The 24,972-nt window shown below is 43.5% G+C and overlaps 1 protein-coding gene across 2 annotated transcripts in view; it reads right to left on the bottom strand.

The window, feature by feature from the left end:
* The window catches only part of wnt5b (wingless-type MMTV integration site family, member 5b), a 43,332-nt gene extending 26,319 nt beyond the window's left edge, over positions 1–17,013 (bottom strand). Inside the window, exon 1 of one of the 2 annotated variants that reach the window (XM_080757360.1) lies at positions 16,802–17,013. The gene's annotated coding sequence lies outside the window, so the exon portion shown is untranslated. Of the gene's footprint in view, positions 1–16,748 lie in introns of both variants that reach the window. The other variant, XM_080757361.1, reaches the window with a different exon arrangement.
* Between the last annotated feature and the right edge of the window lie 7,959 nt (positions 17,014–24,972).

A 24,972-nucleotide genomic window follows, 5' to 3' on the forward strand; every position in this document is an offset into this window, starting at 1 on the left:
ATATGCACGAAGGACTCACGCATGCAGAGATTCCGCTCATTCATAGATCTATTATAGGGCTGAAGTGGTTAATTCATAATGTATTTGTGTACTACGTTCTTGTCCTGGGGACAATCCCTGTGTACTCTAGAGTCTCTGTGTGATGAGGCTCTGTCTCTATCAGAAATACCAACAAACATCCATCATTAACGGTGGCTTTGCTTTCTAACACAGAACCAAACAAAGCCACACCTGTGTGTGCTAATACAGCATGCTGGCATTCTGCTATGAGAGGCATGACATCTAAAAAATACAACCTTACTTACAATCTAGTGTTAGCAGTACTGTTGATGGTAGATTCTTTACATGTACAATAGCCTATACATTTATTTCACAAAACACTAGCAGACCGCAGTCACAGAAGCTCCATTCAATCTCTCCCTCTCTCTCTCTCTCTCTCTCTCTCTCCTATTTCTAACACATGCATGCATGCATGCATGCACACACACACACACACACACACACACACACACACACACACACACACACACACACACACACACACACACACACACACACACACAGTTTATTTAGACCTGCAGGCCTGTTCATTAAGGGTTGTTGATTTAAATATGTTGTTGTCCCTTTAAGTTCAGGACTGACATAGCTAAATAATAGCTTTGTAATTTCCATTGAACATACTGGGTTGTGTTTGTGCCATCAGAAATATTAAAAAAGTGTGCTCCTTGGTGCAGGCCTCTGCCAGGCCGGGTTCATATTCAGAAAAATCTGGAGATTAGCTGCTCGCAGACCCTCACACAGACACGTGGATGGACACACGGCCGCACAGGAGCAAAAACATTGAGAAGCAGGGAGTAGTTTGAGGCAGAAAGGTGCACCGACCTTAGACGTCACACCTTTTACACAGTCGATTCAGCTCTGTGACTCCACTGCCGTCTCAATGGCGGCACGAAAATGCCCCCCAGTCCGTGTCTCTTTAAGGTGGTTCTCCACCGAACTACTTCAGACTATACAACAGACTGGCAGTCCGACGTCGGAGGATGTCAGATTTTCACGTGTCCAAAAGTTCTGGTCACCATCACCACCCCGCACAAACTGAAAAGTTCTGGTCACCATCACCACCCCGCACAAACTGAAAAGTTCTGGTCACCATCACCACACCTCACAAACTGAAAAGTTCTGGTCACCATCACCACACCGCACAAACTGAAAAGTTCTGGTCACCATCACCACACCGCACAAACTGAAAAGTTCTGGTCACCACACCGCACAAACTATTGCAAACGACAACACATTGTTGTGTGCGAGGGGCAGAGGAAATCAGATTAAATAACTCTCCACATCAGGAGGTGGCATTAGTCCTCAGCACCGGTCTGTAGGAGCCTGCAGTCCTCAGCTTGGACCAAAACAAAAAACAGAGCATTTTTGTATTGATCAAATGATCGGTATAGGAATTGAGAGCGGAGAATATGATGTCTAGTTTGAATGTGCGATGGGCAATGTCTCTGGCTTATTTAGGCTTGCTTCTGCAACAGAAGAAGACGGGAGGTCTACGGAGACTTTAACCACCCCTCTCCACCACCCTGCGGCTACCAGTGGGCAGTGCGTGCTACCAGTGGGCAGTAGGTGTCGGTAGCCACTAGCCGACTGAGCATGTTTGGTCGGCTTCCCTACAACTTACGACCTGACACGACAGGGTCCACACCGCCCATTCCACAAGCAACAGGCGCTTTCCGACGCCTACCGCCGCCTACATCAGTGCGGTGGAGAGCTACCTATAGATACAACAGTGATGCGGAATGATGGCGCAACATTCCTGCCTTGAACAGGCTGTATAAAATGAGCTCCTACTGTATCTCTTTCACCTTCTTTCTCTGAGGTGTCACCGAGGTCCCTTTGATGTTCTGAAGCCCTGAAGGGATGTGTGTGTGTGTGTGTGTGTGTGTGTGTGTGTGCGCGTGCGTGTGTGTGGAAGAGAGAGAGAGAGAAAGAGAGGGAGGGAGAGAGAAGGGGAAAAGAGGAAATAGGGATTGAGATTGAAAGATAACGCTGAGGAATAAAGAGCAGACAAAAGGAAGAAGAGATGGATGATAGCTAGAATTACAAAAATAGAAAGAGACTGTGTGTGTGTGTGTGTGTGTGTGTGTGTGTGTGTGTGTGTGTGTGTGTGTGTGTGTGTGTGTGTGCGCGTGTGTGCGCGTGCGTGCGTGCATGAGAAAGAGCGTAAGACAGAGAGAGAGAGAGTGGGAGAGAGAATGAAAGAAAGGAATCTGTGAGTCACTGTTTGACTGTAAGCTGTTAAAATTCAGCTAGACATGTTAAAGCGTGCACACACACACACACACACACACACACACACACACACACACGCACACAATCCACTAATTGGTCTTGAAGTAATGAATAAAACACATGAATGTAGAGAATGAAAGAGCGTATGTGTGCAGAGGCAGCTTGTATGTTTTGCACATGGCACAAGACACAAACATATGCACACAATATAAATGTACAGTAAATACACATTATAGGGTGCAACAGATAATCAAACTAATCGATTCAACTGATTATTATTTAAAAAAATAAAAAAATATGTAATGATTAATACCGTAATCAAAACCTTAAGCAAAACCATTCAAAAATATTGAACATCAGCGATCAGGCGATTGCCCAGCGACTAATTTCACAATTTTGCATGACACTGTTGGAAGAAGTATAAAATAACACTTGTTGATATATAATTAATAAAAGTAATCAATAGAATACTAAGAAAATAATCGATACTTTGCAGCCCTACTATCAAACACCTCACAATTTGCTATGGCCAATGACCATCCATTGAACCTGCACGATTGTAACGTTTTGCACTATTCACTCTTTTACTCAGCAATATGTAATATTTTCAGGCAAAGGACCTACACGTGTCTGCTACCATGAACCACTTCATGTTTTTCAATTGATGAAACAGGTCGGGAGTTATTAAACCGAAAGTGGACGCTGTCCCAGTGTTACATTCGTTGTGCATATGGAAGTAATTGTAATGGCATGCCCCATAAATGTAACAATGCTAAAAAACACCATTAAACATATCGTTTTCAGCTTAAATCACTTATAATAAGATAATGTATCAAACATAAGGGTATTATTAAATATTACCGGGTGTACCAGTTTGAGTCAGTTCAATGGGAAAATACATTGAGTACACTGATTGGTTGAACTGTAATGCGCGTGCGCGATCTGTTAATATTGATCCTTCCAGACAGACCTAACCCTAACACACACAGTCACGCACACACACACACACGTCACACACACACACACACACACACACACACACACACACACACACACACACACACACACACACACACACACACACACACACACACACACACACACACACACACACACAGAGTGATCTATCTCTCCCTCAGTTTCTGCTCTACCCGCCTTTCAAGTAAAAAGTTCCAGGAACTACAACGTTCTTGACCTGGTTCCTGTAGTGAGGTCATGTTTGCATTTTAGCCTCACCCCTAAAGTGGTGAAGCTTTAGAGCCGTGATTCTCAAACATTTCAGCTCAAGACCATAAAGATTAATTTGGTGTATCCCTGTCCGGACTCAAACCTAAAAAAAAAAATTACTCTCCAATCTAAATACATTCATGGAATTCCTTAATGTTTATGTTAAACAATTCATTTTAATAAAAATGAATTGTTTAATTTTATTTAAAAACAGTTGCGTGACCTTAATGGAACTGTTAATAAAGTATTCAATCAATCAAAAAAGCCACAAATGGGTCTCTAACCCATTGCTTAGACCAGGCAGTCATGAAGTGAGGATCAAGCGTGATGGGTAGGCTTCAGGTGGCATGTAAGAAAGAACACTGCTACAACACATGGAACACCTCAAAGTCATTATTGACTCTTTCTCAGCTCAACTGTGATATTGTATTCATCTGCAGTGCAGTGTTCCTGCTATCACCTGGTCTAATGTGGTATAGACTGAGGGCCCAATCATTCACAACGCGGTCAGTTGTCAATTAATTAATCAGGGACACCGTGGCCTCTATGAAATCCCAACACATTCTTGCCTGTATCTGTAACTATCCAGATATACGGTTCTTGCCTGCAGTGAGAATACTTTTTTCAATGTGCTATACACACAACTATCTGAATATAAATGACAATTCTGTCACATTTGTACACTGCCATTTATATTAAAATTGTGCTGATTCGAGTTCACATAACGTACACTAATAATACTATTCAATCTGATGTTGTTGTTTGCCTTCACCTTCAATTTGGGCTCATCATGTTTTGCCTTATATGATCTATTGAAGAGAAGACTTCCTCACACTCGACGTGCGTAGGCGACAAAGCAGCAAACGTGTAGGAGAAGGAGGGAGATCCGCAGCATATAAGAGTCAAGATTCCGTACTGTAGCTTAGGTCTGATATTCATTGTTTTGGGTACAGCTTGGTACAAGCAGATTCTCTCTTATAGACGTCTGGTACAGTCTGGTCCCGGTGTTCAAGGCCAAAGTGAGTAATCTACTTTACCTAGCCTATGTGTTTAATCTACTTCTCCCCATAATATCATGTATTAAAACACAACCACCAATAGGCTACTTTGATGATTGTCAGTTGTCACCTCAAAATTACACCTATGCTCAAAGAAGTTCAACAACAACTCACATTAAATTACGATAAATCTCATCCTGCCAGTTTTTTGTGAATTTGTTTTGGTAAAATAGTCTGATAACAAGCAGGCCTACTACATAAGCTATACAAACTACAAACCCACAGAGCCTAGTCCCTCCACATGCCAGAATTGTGCCTCCCAGTCCCAGCAGAGTAGTTCCGGAGTGGATCTAACAGATTGTGTGGCCCTGGTCTGATCGAGGGTAGCTCCTGGGACGTAAGTCGGGACCTGGTCACCCGAGTGAGGGGTATGATGTTCGCGAGACCCGAAACCCCGATGACCTTGGGATACATCACTGAGGATACGTTCCTCCACGCGATGTATTTTCGTTCTGGGGAGGGGATGATATTGTGATCATTGTAATGTATTTCGAATGGGCCTTTTGTATCAAAGGCTTTAAAAAATACACAGGGAAGTGCATGCATGCGTGTGTGCTTCATAACTAGTAGCCCAACTAGCGTGCACTGTGGGGGTCATACCTGGGAGCTAACATGGGAAGCCTGACAGGCAGGCAAAGGGAGAAATGGGGAGAGACCGACATATAGACTGGCAGGGAGAAAAGGGGGGAGAGAGAGAGAGGCCCTCGGTAATTTGGTATTTCCTTCTTTGACTGAGGAGGACGAATGCTGCCATACACACACACACACACACGCACACACACACACACACACGCACCCACACACCCACACACACACACACACACACACACACACACACACACACACACACACACACACAGCTTTAATGACCCTTACATCCGGCCTTCGACCAGAAAGAGGGAGAGAGTGTGTGTGTGTGTGTGTGTGTGTGTGCGCATGTGTGTGCGCGCGTGCATGCGCTGCAGTGAGGAATGCTGACTTTAGATTTAGATAGAAGTTAATTACCAGACAGACAAACAGATGGACAGAGAAAAGTTTGAAGTTGACCAGGGATCAAAGGTGAGAGGTCACAACCCTCTTACACACAAAAATTTACGCACGCACGCGCATGCACGCACGAGTGCACGTATGCACACACGTACGCACGCATCACATAGTTCAAAGAAAGGTCAGACTTGTAGACTGTACTGCCTGGAGAGAGAGTAAGTAAATAGTACATTTTAGTTACGAAGCCATTTGAAGAATTACTGATGTTGACCAAAGATACACATATTATGGGATATGGAATATCAATGTCAAAACTAGAAAAAGTGCCCCTCTGGGCACAGGTCTCCACCAGGCCAGGTCAGGTTGTGGCCTCCTGGTTGGTGGCGCTATAACAGGCCAATGTGAAAAGGGTGGGAAATATTCCTCAGCCTAGTAGGAAAGTGCATGAAAGATTTCACGTAAATTGCACGCTGTGTTCATGATTTCAGTCTTTTTGTTCAAAACGGGCCAATCCTGCAAACTTTGAAAGGTTAGCCAATTAGGATGGAATACGAAATATCGGACAGATCTGTCTTAACCACATGACTATAGAGATACTGTGTAACGATATGCAGGATTTTTGGACAAAATCTGGAGGAGTAATATATATTTTTTTTTACAAAAGTCGGCCTGCTGGTGGCGCTAAAAAAGGCAGGTCAAAGGTTTGTCCTTGGCCTCTACTAGGGAGTGTGCATGCAACGTTTCACGCAGATCAGAGCAGTTATAGGTAAAAATGGTGAAAAGCTGCCTGATGGTGGCGCTATAACAGGCCGTTCTGGACAATTTGGGGCAGAGGTTCATCGTTGGCATCTAGGGAGTGTGTGTGCAAAGTCTGGCATCGACTGGGTTTTAACGGTGCCGGAGATTAGCTGGTAACTCCGTACGGACACACGGACGGACGGAGTGCCAAACATACTCTCCCCATTCCTTCGGCTGGTGGAGACAACAAAGGACAGTATATAACACACACGGCAGTACAGACATGCTGGCCAGCCATACACCTGAATCTAACAGATCTACAAGCTCACAACACATGATTGATTTATTGCTTGATTGATTGAATACTTTGTTAAGAGTTTGCAGATTGTACAGAGGTACTGTTAACAAAGATTGTTAAAAGGATAACACAGAAAGCCCCGCGGTGGGGAGACGTACGTACAGACAGACTGAGATGTGATGTATTTAAGGGCAACAAAAAAAAGCGAAATATTCATTTTTAAAGGCCAAAGAAGCTGTCTGGAACTCCAAGGCCATCGTCTCGGATTAGTGTATCTGGTTGTACTGCATCATCTGTTCGGGACGGGCTTCAGACGTCCCTCCTCAGGAAACTTGGCTTTATATCTTGATTTCTTTTGCTTTTCAATGGGAACAGAGAGACGAAAACTAAAAAACTAAACGCCCATCGAAAAGCGTTGCCAGAACCCGCCCGCATATAGGCAGAATGGGTTCAGTGTGACTGCACCGAACCCAGACCGGTATAAAACATTACAGTAACAAAGTAAAAGTAAAAAAATATGTCAAACATTATTATTATTATTAGGCCTATTAGGTTGTCTTTAAATGTTTATGTGGCTTTTGCCTTTATTTTATATTTTTTATGGAGGGATAGACAGTAGGCATTATTATTATTATTATATTGTAATTTATCTGTGGATTAAATAACTCAAGAAGGGATATGGGATATGTCATGAGTTTGTGGGATATGATCAGTAGGCCACCTTGAAGAGACAATTTCGTTTGGGTGATTGGGTCAAAGGGGTCAAGGTCACGATCAAGCTCAAGGTCAGAATGACATGTGTATTATGTTAACAGTATGGATTTTACAGAGTAGATTGGGGCCTGAGAGATTTAAAAAAGGGTATCCGTGGCCTATCCGTGGTGCATATCAAACTGGGGGCCGTTGAAATTCAAAATGTTGAGAATCACATGGTCTGTACATCCTCCACAGTCCCCTTCAAAATGATAGAAGGGATCGAAATCTGTGTATCTGAGATGCAGAACAAGAGATGTGGGTGTGAGCAGGGTTGATTAATTAGCCACTAGGTATGTCTTCATTACTTAGTTATATGACTATTATAGATATTAGTCTTTGTTAGTTATCTTTCTCTTCTTCCCTCGTCGTTTCTCCTATCTTCCTGTATGCAGAACGCTGCTTCATCCGTCCCTCCCTCCCTCCTCTTCCTCTGTCCTCCATCCATCTCTTTCCATCCTCACTCAGCTCTCTCTCTCTCTCTCTCTCTCTCTCTCTCTCTCTCTCTCTCTCTCTCTCTCCCCCTCTCTCTCCCTCTCTTTATAGTCCAACCATAAATCAACCTGTCATTCTCCGTCATGCTCACTGCATCTCACTGAGACACACACATACCACACACGCACAGTCACTCTTACACACACGCACGCATGCACGTGCGCGCACGCGTGCACAGAGCCTCCTGCGTTTCCAACACCACTCTCTTTTCTTCCGTCATTCCTCCCCTTCTCTCCTTCCTTCCTTCCTTCATGTCCTACTCACCTTTCCTTCCCTGTACTTTTCCTTCTTTGCATTTACTGGAACTGCTCTTGCTCACACGCACGCACGCGCGTGCGCACACACACACACACACACACACACACACACACACACACACACACACACACACACACAGTCTCCAGAGAGGTGTCTCGCTGACCTCTCTTCTCTCTCTCTCTCTCTCTCTCTCTCTCTCTCTATCCTACGGATTCCTACCCTCCTCTCCTCCAGGCTGTGTCTTGGATTTGCTACCCAGATCAGGCAGCCTCTCCCTGGGCACGATGCCCAAGGAGTGGGCAAGACACAGAAAGAGAGAGAGAGATTCACACGAGTGGCTCAAATGTCTCCTTTAGGTGCTAGTCTCTCTCTCCCTCTCTCTCTCTCTCTCTTCTTCCCCACCTCTCTCTCTCCTGTTCTCTCCCTCTCGTCTCAACCACAGACTGTACTCTACTCAACTCATGGCATAGCTTTTCCCTTCCTCTCCCTTCTCTTTCTGCTGTGCTCAGTATTGTCTGTGTTGAGGTGCCCTCTGGCTGTGGCTGTTGGAACTGCACTGAGCTCAACAGCACAAACATGCATGCATTGCACAGTACTGTCATGTCATGTCATGTCATGTCATGTCATGTCATGTCATGTCATGTCATGTCATGTCATGTCATGTCATGTCATGTCATGTCATGTCATGTCATGTCATGTCATGTCATGTCATGTCATGTCTGTGTCTACGGTTGTAATCCACGTAACTCGAGAACCGTTTTCCCCGCCGACACCGTTGTCCAGAAACACCACAAAAGGCTCTGGTCAGGTTCTGCCAGTGGACCTAATGAGCCCAAGTGCCCTCACCTGTGCAATTTCCAGCCTCTGCCTCAGCCAATTGATTGCCATGGCAACCCCACACCTGCCAATTGATTACTTAACCAGTCCACTTTTCACAGTCAGTTTGCACTCTTCAGGCACAGGCAAACGGAAAAGCTTGAATTATCCTCTTTCAATCTCAAACACCGTAGACATGTTATGAGCTACTTCCTGTTCTGTTCAGGTTATTTCTTTCTTTCTTTTCTGAAACCAGCACCTCGCCACTCGCCCTACACACTTGCCCTCGATATGCGCGTTCACGCGCCATATTAAGTGTCTTATAAAGCCCTCAAGAGCGAGTCTGTGCCGATCTAGACTCGATTGCCTTGTGCAGCCCTGCTCTCTGTCCGCATGGAAACCGCAACGTACAAATGGTACAAAAGTACCACCACAAAAAGATGATAAATAAACTCCTCCTAAACAATCTTCATCTGATGCAGAATAGCTCAGATGATGTTCACAAGGGCACTTTATTAACCCCACCGTGAAAAACTATAAATGAAACCACACGAACAAAACAACTAACACAATGATTTATAAACACCATGGATGATGGTAACCATGGCAACGAATGGTGTCCGTTTCCTGTTCCTGCACAAGGAGGGCGAGTGTATTTCCAAACAGTTTTTTATACCCAGCACCCTAATCAAGGGAACTTGATTCAGCTGGAGGGGCACTTCCTGACGAGGGAACCTCCCGAGAGCACTTCAAGTCAAGGGACTGGTTTCAGAAAGGGCCTAGGTGTCAGAGTTTGGGAGTGCTCGTAGGATTTCACTCAACAGCCCTACCACCTGTTTTGAATTTGCACATAATTTAGGAGGCAGCAGGATGTTTCCTTACTAAAAAACGAGTGCTTCCAAACTCCAATACTCACCTGAAAAAGACACCTGGAAGGAATGTCTTGACAGGAAGTAGCTCATACTGTAACAAGTCTACAGTGGATTTTTATGAAACAAACACTTTGCAGATAGAAAGATGATAATTCAAGCTTTTCGTACAACTGCAATGTTGGTAAGTTTGACGTTGTTTAATACAATCAGATGGGACTTTTCTGTTTGGATGAATGGGCTGTCAATCGGAAGTTGAACCTAGTTAGCACCTTGCTGGCAAGATGGCCACGGTCTGAATATCAATGTCAATTCCCATTGAAAAAGCATTGTCAGAAATGAGAATCCGCTCCAACACAAACTAGCAGGATAATTTATGATTCGTCCCGCGATGGTGTCGCGCACGCAGACCTCTACACTCACAATAGTCGCATCCGCGATGCGATGTGAGCTTGTATATCAGCTGTTCTCTGTGCGCAATACTGTTGCGCTTTGAAGTATAAATGTCTCCTAGGGTGCATCTCACTAGCCAACACACAATGAAGTATAAATGTCTCCTAGGGTGCATCTCACTAGCCAACACACAATGAAGTATAAATGTCTCCTAGGGTGCATCTCACTAGCCACTAGCCAACACACAATGAAGTATAAATGTCTCCTAGGGTGCATCTCACTAGCCAACACACAATGAAGTATAAATGTCTCCTAGGGTGCATCTCACTAGCCAACACACAATAAAGTATAAATGTCTCCTAGGGTGCATCTCACTAGCCAACACACAATGAAGTATAAATGTCTCCTAGGGTGCATCTCACTAGCCAACACACAATGAAGTATAAATGTCTCCTAGGGTGCATCTCACTAGCCAACACACAATGAAGTATAAATGTCTCCTAGGGTGCATCTCACTAGCCAACACACAATGAAGTATAAATGTCTCCTAGGGTGCATCTCACTAGCCAACACACAAGAGGAGGTTGAATGAACTGAAACCAGCGCTCCCCAAAACAACAGAAACAGTCACCCATGCGGCGTGTGCCCAGTCCCAATGTTTGTAAACATATTTGGCATATGACCTTAATGCCAAATAAAACAACATTTCAGAATTCCAGGGAAAGTTCCTGTGGAAAGTCTCTCTCTCTCTCTCTCTCTCTCTCTCTCTCTCTCTCTCTCGCAATGACACCAAGTGGCCAGTAGGGGGAAGTGTTTCCTCTCCACTGACAGTCTCTCTGCACACACAAATGAAAATCTTTTGTGCCAAGGTGAGCTCTTGTTGCAACAAGCATGTGCTTCCACTATGAATGTGTGCAGTTGTGCACGCACGTGCCCATGTATGTGTGTGTGTGTGTGTGTGTGTGTGTGTGTGTGTGTGTGTGTGTGTGTGTGTGTGCACCGACCACCCTAGTGAACAGCCTCTTTCAACCCACTGTGTTTTGATTGGCCGTCAAGAGAGGTGAAATTATTTACGATAGGACAACATAGCAGGTGGGGGGGGGGTTGGACCAAGGAGTCAGGCCTAAACCTCACTGGTTGATCCAAGGTCACATGGGAGGTCTCAAACACCCTGTGAGACTGGTTAGTTAGATTCTGTAGCACTGTAACACTCTTCAGTGTTCCTATCTGCAGATGGCATCCCCATTTTGGGTGTTAAAGGCGCAAATGTTAAATAATGTACATTGCTGTTCAAATTCACAACACACCGCATCACGATGCATTCTGCACTTGTAGATCGGCATAGAAAACATTATGGTACAAGATGAAGATAGTATAAATAATACTATTATTAATTTGCAGCTGAAAATCTTTGTGTCATTAGTAGGGCGAGGGATGCTGGCAACGCATTTCGGCACAGATTTAGTGCTATTTGAAGAGCCCCCAGACAATATTGAGGTGCCGTTACCTGCAATAGTCCGGTCATTTATTCTCTCATTACTGCATTACTGTATTGCACTTCTGGCTAGACGACACACTTCATTTCATTGTCAAAGTATTTGTATACAATTTTCTTTTCTTGTCAAGGCTTTTGGTTCCTCCGAGCCTGCCCCGGGCCGCGGCCCCTAAAGCCTGTGCGCTAAGCTCGGCTTGTTTGGCAAAATGTCATTTCCATTATTGCGACCACATGTCGCATTTACTATGAAAACGTGCATTTCCCGTCAGTCCGTCCCTCTGTTAGTCACCCGACGCCTATATGGTCATGCCTCATGACATCACGTGACATCACGTTACATCATCAGGGATCTCTATATATGGGTATATAAATGTAGTTGCGACATCGCCAGGGGCCCTTCCTTATAAGGGAATGTCAATATATGGCACGCCTCCATATGGTCACGCCCCACCCGTCCTTCCTGTTCTGACATTCCATATGTTGATCTGACCTCATCAAACCCTGTACACTCGAGACACGCTCCATATTATGGCCAGTAACATAATTCATTCAATATGTTGATCTGACCCCCCCATGCCAAAGTGGCAGCACTCGCCCAGGAGTCTGCCATCATCAGGGCGTCTTACTGGTATAGAATAAAATCGATTGATTCATTCATTCATGATGGGTGGAAGCCGGTAGGGTACTAGGGTCAGGGTGTTCTCTACCGCTACACTTGTGACTCCTACATGTTGATCTGCCTTATTGAGCAGCCTATAATACAACTAGGGATGGTGTGTTCCTCCACATGCTCTGGTGAAGCTCCTCACTGTCAGCCTTGTCAGGTGATTCATGTGTATCGGAGGAGACATGGTTTTCTACACCATCCCCAAGACCAACAGTTGGGGTTGGCAATGAAAGGGACTATGCAAACACTGGGAAGAAAAGGGAGGGGGGGGGGGGGGGTGAAGGAAAAAACAAGAAATGTAGGAAGCACTTATTGACATTTCAGGGTATTCCCTTGTTGTGTTTGGTTTTGACTACAGTGTGCTGATACTTCTAGCCAACAAGTTGACGTTAGTCACTCCTCAGGCTCATCCCCTCTAAGCAAAGCTTCTGGTCCCCACCTTGTTTATACCAGAACCTGTTAAAGTTAAATTTTGCCCTGCCAATTCTGGTGTGACCGCAACAACACTGAAGCACTGAACAGTGGAACACTGTTTCACTGACATGCTGAAGAGTGAAACTGGCACAGTAACAGTAGCTCCTCAATTAATAACTAATGTCAGGCAGCAAAGGGATGCAGAGAATCTCTTATTCTCACACATAGCTAATAACTTAATTATTCATTATTAAACTAATTATTGCATTATTTGTGTTTATGCAAACTATTATATACTGTACAGAAGTAGTTGACTGTGTGTGTGTGTGTGTGTGTGTGTGTGTGTGTGTGTCCGTTTGTCGTAGTTTACTATAAAAACCTGCATTTCATGTCTGTCAGTCCGTCACGCCTCATGACAGTCAATCCGTCACGCCTCGTGACACGCTCCATTTAAGAAGATCACGACACTGACCTCATCAAACCCTGGATAGACATACATGGAGACGACTGGATCATCACCTAGATCTGCATGGAGCCGGCCAGCAACTCTACATCTGGCCTCACGGACACCATGTTGATCTGACCTCATCAAACCCTTAGATCTCCATATATGGAGCTGATCTGTTCTGACATTCCATATGTTGATCCGCCCCCACCCGTCCACCCTCATCGATGTCTCCCTTTTGACTGATACCTGTCCATTCAAACTCTAGACGGGCCTGCCCCAAAGTCATTAGCGCAGCCGCGCCCGGCAGCCATCGAAGACTAGAGTTCTCAACAGGCCCTACCTGGGTCCTAACTGGGCCCTAACTGAAAAAAAAAGATAGAAGAGAAAAAAAAGGGTCCAAATATGGGCGTTCCCAAACCTGTTGACGTAATGACTACTTGTGCTTGATATGGCAGTGGTGTCAGATTACATACATGTATAGGGGCATTACCTTTAATCCACCAGACACTAAAACATATCGTCATTACGTCACCATCGAAAACCAATTACACCCTGGCATTGGGTCCTTTAATCCACATCTTTATTACGTCATCATTGAGAGCTAGTTGTACCAGTTATACCCTGACGTCATATGCTGGCACGATACATACGCATCAAACGGGGCATACGCAAAGTAACCACAGTATACCGCTAATCAACTCACAAATTACATATACATAGAGGCATTTCCTTTAATCCACCCGACACTGATCGACATATACGTCACCATCGGAAGCCGTCACTCATCCGTATTAATTACAACATTTGTTTTCATCAGCTATCGATGATTTACTTTTCTTTGAGAAACTAAATAGGGATCCGGGACACTCGATAGAACTGTATTTATTTTATAGAACTTTTACCATACTTCACAATACTACTTTTTTACCTCCAAAAACTAGGTACGTAGCAAATAGCTAAACCTAATAATTCAATATTTCAAACGTTCTTTCACAGAGAAGCTGAGATTTGACAGTTTGTAGCGGTCGACAGTACTTGCGTGCTCTGCTTGCACAATGCACACTATGGCCTACTTGTGTGCAACAAGCAAGTAGGCACTCGACACGACAGAGTGCAGTTCTAGTCTATTCTAATCTCAATATCACCCGTCTAGGAGTACCTCAAGGGGTAGGCTACGAGGTAATACATGGAAAAAATGGGGGATTTATTACAATGCATTTCCAAAATGAAATATTTTGTCAATATTCAAACAATCATTCCATTACAAAAAATCACACCCATGTGAAGTGAGGGACGCTAATATATTAAAGTCTAACTCATGTTGATTAGGCGATGTAAAACAATCGGTGCAAACACAAACATTAAACGCCATTAACAATAAGGAGACATTATGACGTAAATCTTCCCTTCATTGTCAATACGTTTACAAAACAAACATTGAACTAAAGACAAACATTAAACCTGTGTATAGGTTTAAAAAATGAACTAGTTGTGTTTGTGTACAGTTCCCGTGGCAGGTGTCACCGTTTACATGAATGTGAAGAGGTCAAGATCATCCATGTCAAAGCCGATACATCCAGGTTCAGGACATCCATGGTCAAATCTGCACTTAAAGCAAGTATCTGCAAGCAGACATGGATAAATGGCTCAGAGGTCCAGTAAATGGCTCAAAGCTCCAGATTCAGGCGAGCCTGATGACAAAATGGAAAAAGAAGACTAGCCAGAAGTTCTGTGAAAAACACATTTTATATGGCTTTACCTTTGCATCCACAGGTCCACCACAACCACAGTGTTTCCTTGTGGCCAAGTAAAGAAAGCCACATTCTATCCTCAAAAATCTCACACTCGCAGCCATAGTTTTGGCTCAAACTACATTTTGACAAGACAGCAGCCGACATGACACGCTCGACAGTTCCATCATCAAACAGCACAGTATCCTGTCAGACCAATTTATTGTTGTAAGAGAACACATTTAAGACAATCAAAATGCATGCGTGTGAGGAGGCATGACAAAACAACTTGGGGAAACATACAGTAGAACAGTAGAAGACAAAAAGGTTGGGATCCATTGAACTAGAATACAGAAAGCACACACACACACACACACACACACACACACAGAGTGGAGTCAAACTCTCCACTCAGACAAACATTTGAGCAACATTTTTACCCAAAATAGTCCACTCTCCTCGACCGCAGAGAGAGCTGCCTGCTTTTAGCTTGAGACACGCACGCACCCACGCGTGCACATGCACACACACACACACACACACACACACACACACACACACACACACACACACACACACACACACACACACACACACAGTCACACACACACACACACACACGCACACACACACACACACACACACACACACACACACACACACACACACACAGTTCTACCACTGTGATAATGGAGCCAGAAGTCATAAAATGACTCCTTTCTGTCAGAAAACTGACAGAAAAAACTCTGTAGGGACTATATACAAATGACATGTTAGGCTATTAGTTTACCAAGTACAGATGCTTAAAACATCATCATTACCATTATAACAATAACACTATAACCTATAGATACATAAACATATTAGCACCATAACTGTAACGGTAAAAGATGCATGTATGTTAACACTACATGTGTCAACACCTTTAAACATATGCCAATACTAAAATCTTACAATATATCATGTTAACGCTATACAACTTTAAAACTAACTAACTTATATTAAAGTGTTTTGGTGTATTGTGTAAAGGGAGATTTCCCAAACTACAGATAGTTCTGACAGAAATTTCTTGAATCAAGATGCAACTCCCACTGCCATTTACGCTTAACTACATTCAGTATTCAGTTACTGAATACATTACTGAGTATAAACACCTACAGATTTTGCAGAAGGGGCTTAATTGACCAACAATCATGCATCCCACGATTCCCAACAGGGTTTTGAAATCCCACAGTTTGCCTGTGAATGAATGTGACATGAATTATTTGTGGGCGGGGCCAATTTATTTCAGAAATGACATATATCATGAATGTGACATCCAATCAACCACAAATTGGATTCACATTTTGAGGGACCACTGTAGACTAGACTAGAGCACAATTCCAAAGCCATAAATGCAAAAAACATGTCATAAAGGAAAGGAAACCCAGCCTGGTGGAGATATGTGCTCCTTTCTAGTTTCTAGTCCATGAAGCTGAGGTTCAAAGGAGCTTAGTCATGTTAATGTTAATTGTTAATTGACAAAGACTGACAAAGATCAGTTCAGATCAACATCCTAACCTAAACTGAGGGCTGGGATTCGCAGGGAACATAGCCATAGGACATGTATGGGTGTAACATTTCAACTTCACAGTCAAGTGTATAAAACTGAAATAATGAAAACAACAGTGATAAACTATAAGCTCACAAACTCAGCTCTCAGCTAGCCTATAACTTTTTCTCACTCACTCAACTATCTCTCTCTCTCTCTCTCTCTCTCTCTCTCTCTCTCACACACACACACACACACACACACACACACACTTCTTACTTGATCGAAATTGGATAATAATGCTCTGTACTCCAGAAAATCAGAAACCTTACGGTTCGACTAAGTCCCAGAGTCCGAAAACAGGCGCTCCTCCGAAGGCTTGACGAGCTGCAGGCACACCGGGTGGAACTGCAGTGTCCAGAGTAGACTGTGTTCCGTGAATAAACCGTGCACAGATCATCAACCAACAATGTCGTCTACCAGAGACGGGTTAAACCCACATATCATATCATGTCCATGTCACGGATACAGTGAGTCAAGTGACTTCTGACTTTCGTTGCGTTTAATTTCCGTTGCAGCCAAACTGCCCAACATCATGTCCTGCAGAAACTCCCCCCAAATTTAAGCAGGTCTACCTCTTTTCCTTACCGGGGGCCGCCGGCGGTGCGCGCACAGTCCGGTTGAAAACGTGTGATGAAGCTACAGCCTTAATACTCAGAGAAGTCACTATTACTAACACACACACACACACACACACGCACACACGCACACACACACACACACACACACACACACACACACACACACGCACGCACGCACACACACACACACACACACACACACACACACACACACACACACACACACACACACTGTTGTTTGAGCAGTGGTGACCCAGGCTAGCAGTCGTCTATAGCCCGTGCGGTGCAACAGGTGTCCATTGAAAGGTGTGAATTGTTTTTGAGAGAGAGAGAGAGAGAGAGAGAGAGAGAGAGAGAGAGAGAGAGAGAGAGAGAGAGAGATTCAAGTATTAAATGTGAATGCAAAATAATTAATATTGCTGTAGCAGCAAAACTGTTTTGTTTCACCTTTGCTTTAAACGTATATTTTCTCATAGCCTACTGGTCTATTGTAATACACAATACACAAAACAGAAAATAGGCCATAGACTACACAATACATACACAATACACAACACACATAACACTGTAACCTACACTTATTTATATTTATTTACTTACATTTATAGAAAATAGGCTAGCTCTGGTCCAGGGCTATGGACCAGGGATATACTGTAATAAGGCAAGAAGTGACATTTATTTATATAGCACCTTTCAAATCAAATGTTACAAGGTGCTCTACAATAAATAAAGTAAAAATAAATATCACATTGAAAAACAGTAACAAAGTACACAAAACAGTTAAAAGCAATACAATACAAGTTAAAGTGCTTGTGAAACAAGTGGGTTTTAAGCAGCTTTTTAAAGGAATCAAAATATTTGACACGAAGAACCATTTAAGTCCATAATTTATCCTGACCGGCTGACCCCCTCCCCCAAAAGTCCCATCTGTCCTGACTCCTGACCCTTATCCATCATTTATTAATTATGGATAATTAGTATGGACTTAAATGGTGTGTGTGTGTGTGTGTGTGTGTGTGTGTGCGTGCATGCGCGCGTGCGTGCGCGTGTATGTGTGTGTGTGTGTGTGTGTGTGTGTGTGCTATTTTCAGCATGCAAGTGTAAAATGACTTATATTGGAACTCTTGTCATCAAAAATCAGAAGTCGTAAACACAGATTGAGAGTGAGAGGCCAATCCGATGCATTGTTGATAAGATGAGGACCAGAGATTTCTTCAAAACACTGATGTCCTTGAGATTGTGTGTTTACGTGTGTGCGTGTGTGCGTGTGTGTGTGTGCGTGTGTGTGTGTGCGTGTGTGTGTGTGTGTGTGTGTGTGTGTGTGAGAGAGAAAGACACACACACCCAAGAGTGATGTCCTTGCCATTGTTGTTTTTAACAATTAAGATCACTTTCACACACTCACACACACCCAAAGTTGAAGACAGAAGACTATTCTATTGGAGACAGAAATCACAAAATAATGCTGTTATTATTTAGCATGCTAACAAGCAGTGTTGGGTGTAAAGGCGCTATTAATAACGGCGTTATGTAAGGGACTACTTTTATTGGTAACGGAATAAAGTAACTTGTTAGTTTTGCAATTTAGTAGTTAGTTCCTTAGTTACATTTCCAACAAAGTAATATAAACAAAGTTTATTTCTCCTGCCTTCTGTGTGATTTATCCTTCCAAGCCCACTTATACCATGTACTATACATCCTGCGTCTACTACATCCTGTAGTTCACTTAAGAAATAAAAGTATTGTTACAAGCCGATTTTATTTTGAAGAGGAAGAGGAAGTTATTTCGGTTGTAGGCTAGCCAGCTACCATGACAGTCGACTAGAAGGGCCCGGCACTGCCGGGTGGTGGAATAATAAAAACAACATGCTTTTAGCCAAAGTTCATGAAAACCGCATGCGTCTATGACTTAAACAATGTAGGCTAAACACTTTGGAATTACGTTAAACATGGTATATCCTCCGTGGCGGCGTCATTAGGTGAGTACTAGTAAATTAATTGTTAAGTTTCATAGTATCATTCATCATCAACAGGCTGTTGTTGATGATGCCCCCCAAAATGAACAGGTTACACAGTCTCAATGTGATTTTTACTGGTTAAATAAAGGTTAAATACACAGCCTACAGGATTCTCATTATGTTACTGTCACTGCCTGCAAGGATGGCCGCCGTGCCATTTCTTATAAACTCCTAATTCATACGTGGGTCGTCGTGGGTCCACGTGGAGTTGTTATTGTTGTTCATGGGCCACGGTGCGGCGTGGAGAGGGCATCAGAGCGCAGAGCAACAGCCTATAGTCTGGTATTGTCTGTACTCTCTGCACTATAGCTAATACAATGTAACCAACTTGCGCAAGCATAAAAAAATGGGTTTTAATTGTCTGTTAACGGAAAATAACGGAAAATAATCTAACTTGTTACTTTTCTCAGAAGGTAATCTGTAACGGTAAGGGATTATTTTTATGGGCAGTAATCCAGTAACCTAACGACGTTACTTTAGAAAGTAACGATGCCCAACACTGCTAACAAGTGTCTGGTGATCATCACTGTCAAGCAGTAGAGGAGTAGGGGAAGCTGTAGCGGAATACATTCCATTGGTTCAGGAGCGGTATGGTCAGTATGGGTGGCTAGGCATTCTGAACTATCACAATTGGAGCCACAAACCAAAACATCAACAATGCAGACCACCATATTGAATTGGAAGAAGTTGATTATAGCCATGTGCACTGTCCAAGTGCAGTGATGTGCTTTCCTGCTGACATCCTTGCCTTGCTATGTGATTATGGTGTCTTAATGTGTTTTAGCCCCGTTTAGCCATTAAGAGGTGTGACCGATTCAATGCCTTCTAAATCGGTAGTTCTCACACTTTCAAGATATTTCAAAATGATCAGAAATAGCGGATGTACAAGCTCGCAGCACGACACGAAGTGATGTGCTGCATGGGAGCCAAATAGCCAAAGCAAAAATCTAAAATGACACATGCTTTCCGCATGCCTACTCAGTTGACCGGGTTCTCCCCAGGCCTGTATTATTATTTTCCCCCTATGAGGCAAATCTGAAAATAGCCAATACAGGCTGACAACGTGCCCTGTTATTGGCGACGTGTTATGAGCCTGTAGGTTGGCAATTTTCACTGGATGTTCGGCATTGGGACATTATGTTTTCAAATAGGTTAGTTCCAGGAATGCCTGGAATGTCCATCTATCAGTCGGTCCATCAGTTGCTCATTTTGGTTGGTGTCCCAAACGTCATGTCTTGAACAAAGTTAGGCCTACTGTCTGGATTTCTGTGCACTGTCATGAGGGGATGACCCCTCCTGATGTTGGTGACTCACAAACTGTCCATCTACAGTAGAGCCACCATTAGGCCAAACTTTCCAATTGCACACACGTTAAGATCGGATGGGTTGATTGCCAAAAAACCTGCTGAGTGCTTTCACATATATACAAAAATACTTGATTAGTACAACTGGAATATTTTGATGCGTCACTACCGGATGCAGAAATTGGATCCCTTTTATTCTATTTCTTATTTGTAATGTTTTTTATTCTTCAAGATGGGTTATAGGGGGGGGAAGGGTGGGTTCTCATTCATATGCTATACAGTATGAACGAGGAATGTTCTGCGTTCAGAAATCAGGGAAAGGAGGTAACGAGCCAAAGAAGTTTGGATCACTCTCATAAAGTATGCGTAGAATGTCTAAAAATGATTGTGTGTGTGTGTGTGTGTGTGTGTGTGTGTGTGTGTGTGTGTGTGTGTGTGTGTGTGTGCGTGTGCGTGTGCGTGTGTGTGTGTGTGTGTGTGTGTGTGCGTGTGCGTGTGCGTGTGCGTGTGCGTGCGTGTGCGTGTGCGTGTGTAATGGTTTTCCACTCCATTCTTCTGTGTCATTATCCTGCAGTAGATAACCAGCAATCAACTGCCCATACACACACGTATGTTTATGTTTATACAGTATTTATTTGTAAGTAACTAAGGTCCCTGAAAATCCATACAAGGCCCCAAAAAACGTGGTCATTCTTTGTTCTATTTCGGGTAGGGTTCTCTCAAACAAAAGGCTTTTTTCCCCTGCTGTGTGTGTGCAGTTTTTTGTGTGTGCATGTGAACAGTGATGGACCAGGTTGTGATCTTTTCCCCCAAAACACCACAGACAGACAGACAGACAGACCTTATGCAATTTCATATACAGTAGCCTATCTATTAAAATAATGTACCTTTACCAAAGTTTACCAAAGAAATAGAATTTATTGATTAACCAAAAATAAGTAATCAAACGATAAACCAGGAATAAACAGATGAAGTGTGGAGATCAGTATTCAGTGGTGTAGTGCGTGCATGCATGAGTGAAATGTATGTGTGCGTGTTGTATGTATTAACAGAAATGTTGAAAAGTGTGCATGGTGGAAAAGGTGCAGGAGGCAAATGAAAAGAACAGAACTGGGGAAGGACCGGGGAAGCAGGCATTTATAGGGCGTCGACAACCGGGCCCAGGTGCGAGCTGATCATCATTAGTAGCTCTGCTCCCCAATCCTATTGGATAAAAGAAACAGAGGTTACTATAGGTAGGGTAAACACAACATATACCAAAACCAGACAACCTAAGAGTAATATATTATATATCATAATATAGGGAACCGTCACAGTATGTACAAATCAAATGTGGACCTGCATGTGGACTCGACTTGAGCAATCTCACAGGCTCCATTTGGAGTGCATGCCTATAGGCTATGCCCCACATATCCCACCAACCGTACAACCGATCAACTTCAAACTGGGAGAGTGATGTGTTGGATCGGGAGTTGTCCAGAAATGAATATATAGGGGCGCCTGCTGGCCAAGTGGTCCAGGCGCATGCCACATATATAAGCCTTGGCCTGACAGTGTGTCGTGTGTTCCAGTCCCGTTTATGACAACCTTTGCTGCATGTCTCTCCCCTTCTCTCTTTCCTGTCAATCTTCACTTGATACTATCAATAAAGGTAGAAAAGGCGAAAAACGAATCTTTAAAAAAAAAAATTAATTAAATTAATCTATAAATAAATACACAAATCTCTCTCCATCCGTCCGTCTGTCTGCAGTTAAACTAAATAATTTGTATATTGTAATGTATATTTTACAGAGAGAGAGAGAGAGAGAGAGATCAGATCATGTATTGCAATTGAACATTGGTCATGTTTTGTTCCACTTTAGCTTTGGCATGTTTTCTCATGCCAATAAAGCCCCTTTAAATTGAACTGAGAGAGAGATTGTTGAGCATTGCATTGGTGTGTTGTTACTGTTAGGAGTGAGTGCATACAGTGTATGTGCGTGGTTGCATGTGTGTGTGTGTGTGTGTGTGTGTGTGTGTGTGTGTGTGTGTGTACACACGTGTGCAATGATACTTTATGATGTTGTGTTGAGTTGAAAAACAGCAGTAAAGATAAGAGTTGCAGACGAGGAGAAGAGGCGATAATCGACTCACCTATCTGTCTGCCGTCTTCAGTCTGACTCAAGCAACCTTGACCTAGAACACATATACACGTGCACACACACACACGCACAGACGCATGCGCGCGCGCACACACACACACACACACACACACACACACACACACACACACACACACACACACACACACACGTTTTATGGTTTCTTCAAAAAACATTATCATTCCATTCAAAAGTGGTGTGTGTGTGAGAGTGTGTGTGTGTGTGTAGATTAGATAACACAATCCATCATGATAATGGAGTTTTAATGGCTACCATAAAGAACATCTTCATCCTTTTGCAAACACTTTTGTGTGTGTGTGTGTGTGTGTGTGTGTGTGTGTGTGTGTGTGTGTGTGTGTGTGTGTGTGTGTGTGTGTGTGTGTGTGTGTGTGGTTGTCAGGGCTAAGGATAGTGTGACAGGTTGCCTTGTTAGTTACTTATTCATTCATAAGGAAATAGTCACTACAAATGAATTAATATAACTTTTAACATGGCATGTCATTATTTGTACAAATAATAACAATGTGAAAATATCTGTCAATATGTCAATTCAATGCATTCTGAGCTTCTTGATCAGATTTTGTATTTTCTGTTTTGTTTTTACTATTGGGCTTAAAGCGGAATCTCTCTGAGGCCAGTTTCGAATTGCAGCGATCTGTAGTGCTCTTTGAGAGCGATTTTGAAAGAGTCAAGGGATTCACATGTCTTATGGCTGTTGGTAGGGCGTTCCACATTTTAGTGTCATAGGAGCGAAATTAATTTAAACCCTCGAATCTGAGTTGCACATGGTTTGTTGAACTCTCTCTGGTGTTATGAGTGTAGACAGGTACTGTACATGGGTATCTTGGTGGTGAGCGAATCTTGTAGACCAGACCAATTGCAAGATGGTGTACTCTGTCATCAACACTAAGCCATTCCAGCCTATCAAAATGGGCAGGGGTGAGGTGGGTTCTGGGAGTGAGGCTAAGTAGTAGCCTGACCAGTTTGTTTTGGGAAGTCTGGAGCCTTGTTTTAAGGGCTGCTGTACAGGAATATTGTTCTTTGGTTGATTTTTTTGATTACATTGGTGGCCATTTAATCACCGGAAAGATTTGCCTCCAGAATGGAACCTATAGGTAATTTAATCTTTAGCACGTCTGCCGTCTGGGGGTCCCTGGAACAAAATATTTGGAGAACATTTTGGGCTTCCTTAATGAAAAGGTTTGACCACTGATTTGATTTGCGCTAACTGTTGAAAATGAAATAGTCTGAAAGGCAGAGCCGGAACTCATGGAACACTGAGGGAATACACGCACATGTGCATGTGCACGTGCAGGGTAGAGGGACGCAGTACCCTGTGTGCTCCTATGAGCCATGTGCATATGTGCATCAGACATAGAGAGACAGAGAAGAGAAATTACATTCATTATATTATTGCAATAACGGTCCATCGGTCCAAGACCTTCAACTCTCACTGGACCGGTTCGCAGCCGAGTGTACGGCGGCTGGGATGAGGATCAGAAACCGATGGATTGTGCAGTCCAGGTAGGGAATGAGGCATTATCCCAGGTGAAGGAGTTTAAGTATCTCGGGGTCTTGTTCACGAGTGGGGGAGGACGGAGAAGGAGATCAGCTGGAGAATCGGAGCAGCAGGGGCGGTATTGCAGTTGCTGTACTGCACTGTTGTGACGAAAAGAGTTGAGCCAGAAGGCAAAGCTCTCTGTCTAATCTTCGTTCCTACTCTCACCTATTGTCATGAAGTGTGGGTCATGACCGAAAGAATAAGGTTGCGAATACAAGCGGCTGAAATTAGTTTTCTCTGACGGTTGGCTGGCATCTCCCTTAGAGATAGGGCGAGAAGTTCAGTCACGCGGGAGAGACTCGGAGTAGAGGCGCAGCTCCTTCGCCTGGAAAGGAGCCAGCTTAGGTGGTTCGGGCATCTGGTTAGGATGCCTCTCAGGCGTCTCCCTAGGGAGGTCCTCAATGTCTGGAGCTCTCTGGTGGAGCTGTTGCCCACGCGACCCGACTACGGATAAGCTGTTGAAGATGGATGGATATTTTTGCAATAGTCACTATTATTATTGGGACATTGATACACACACACACACGCACACACACACACACGCACACACGCGCACACACACACACATGCGCAATTGCACGCGAACACACAGCTTATCAGTTCTTTGTAGTAAAATCAGTTTGATGTCTTTTTTTCAGCTCCGCCCTTCCTGTTTTACTATTGCCTGTCAATCAAATTTCACATCACTGACCTTGACTTCCTGAGGCGCATAAAGCTCTCTCATGCGAGCGTGCACACACAGTCACACACACACACACACACACACACACACACACACACACACACACACACACACACACACACACACACAATCAAGGCTCTCTGCTGAGAAAACACA

Source organism: Protomyctophum bolini (assembly GCF_963924005.1).
Source record: "Protomyctophum bolini genome assembly, chromosome: 23".
Lineage (NCBI taxonomy): Eukaryota > Metazoa > Chordata > Actinopteri > Myctophiformes > Myctophidae > Protomyctophum > Protomyctophum bolini.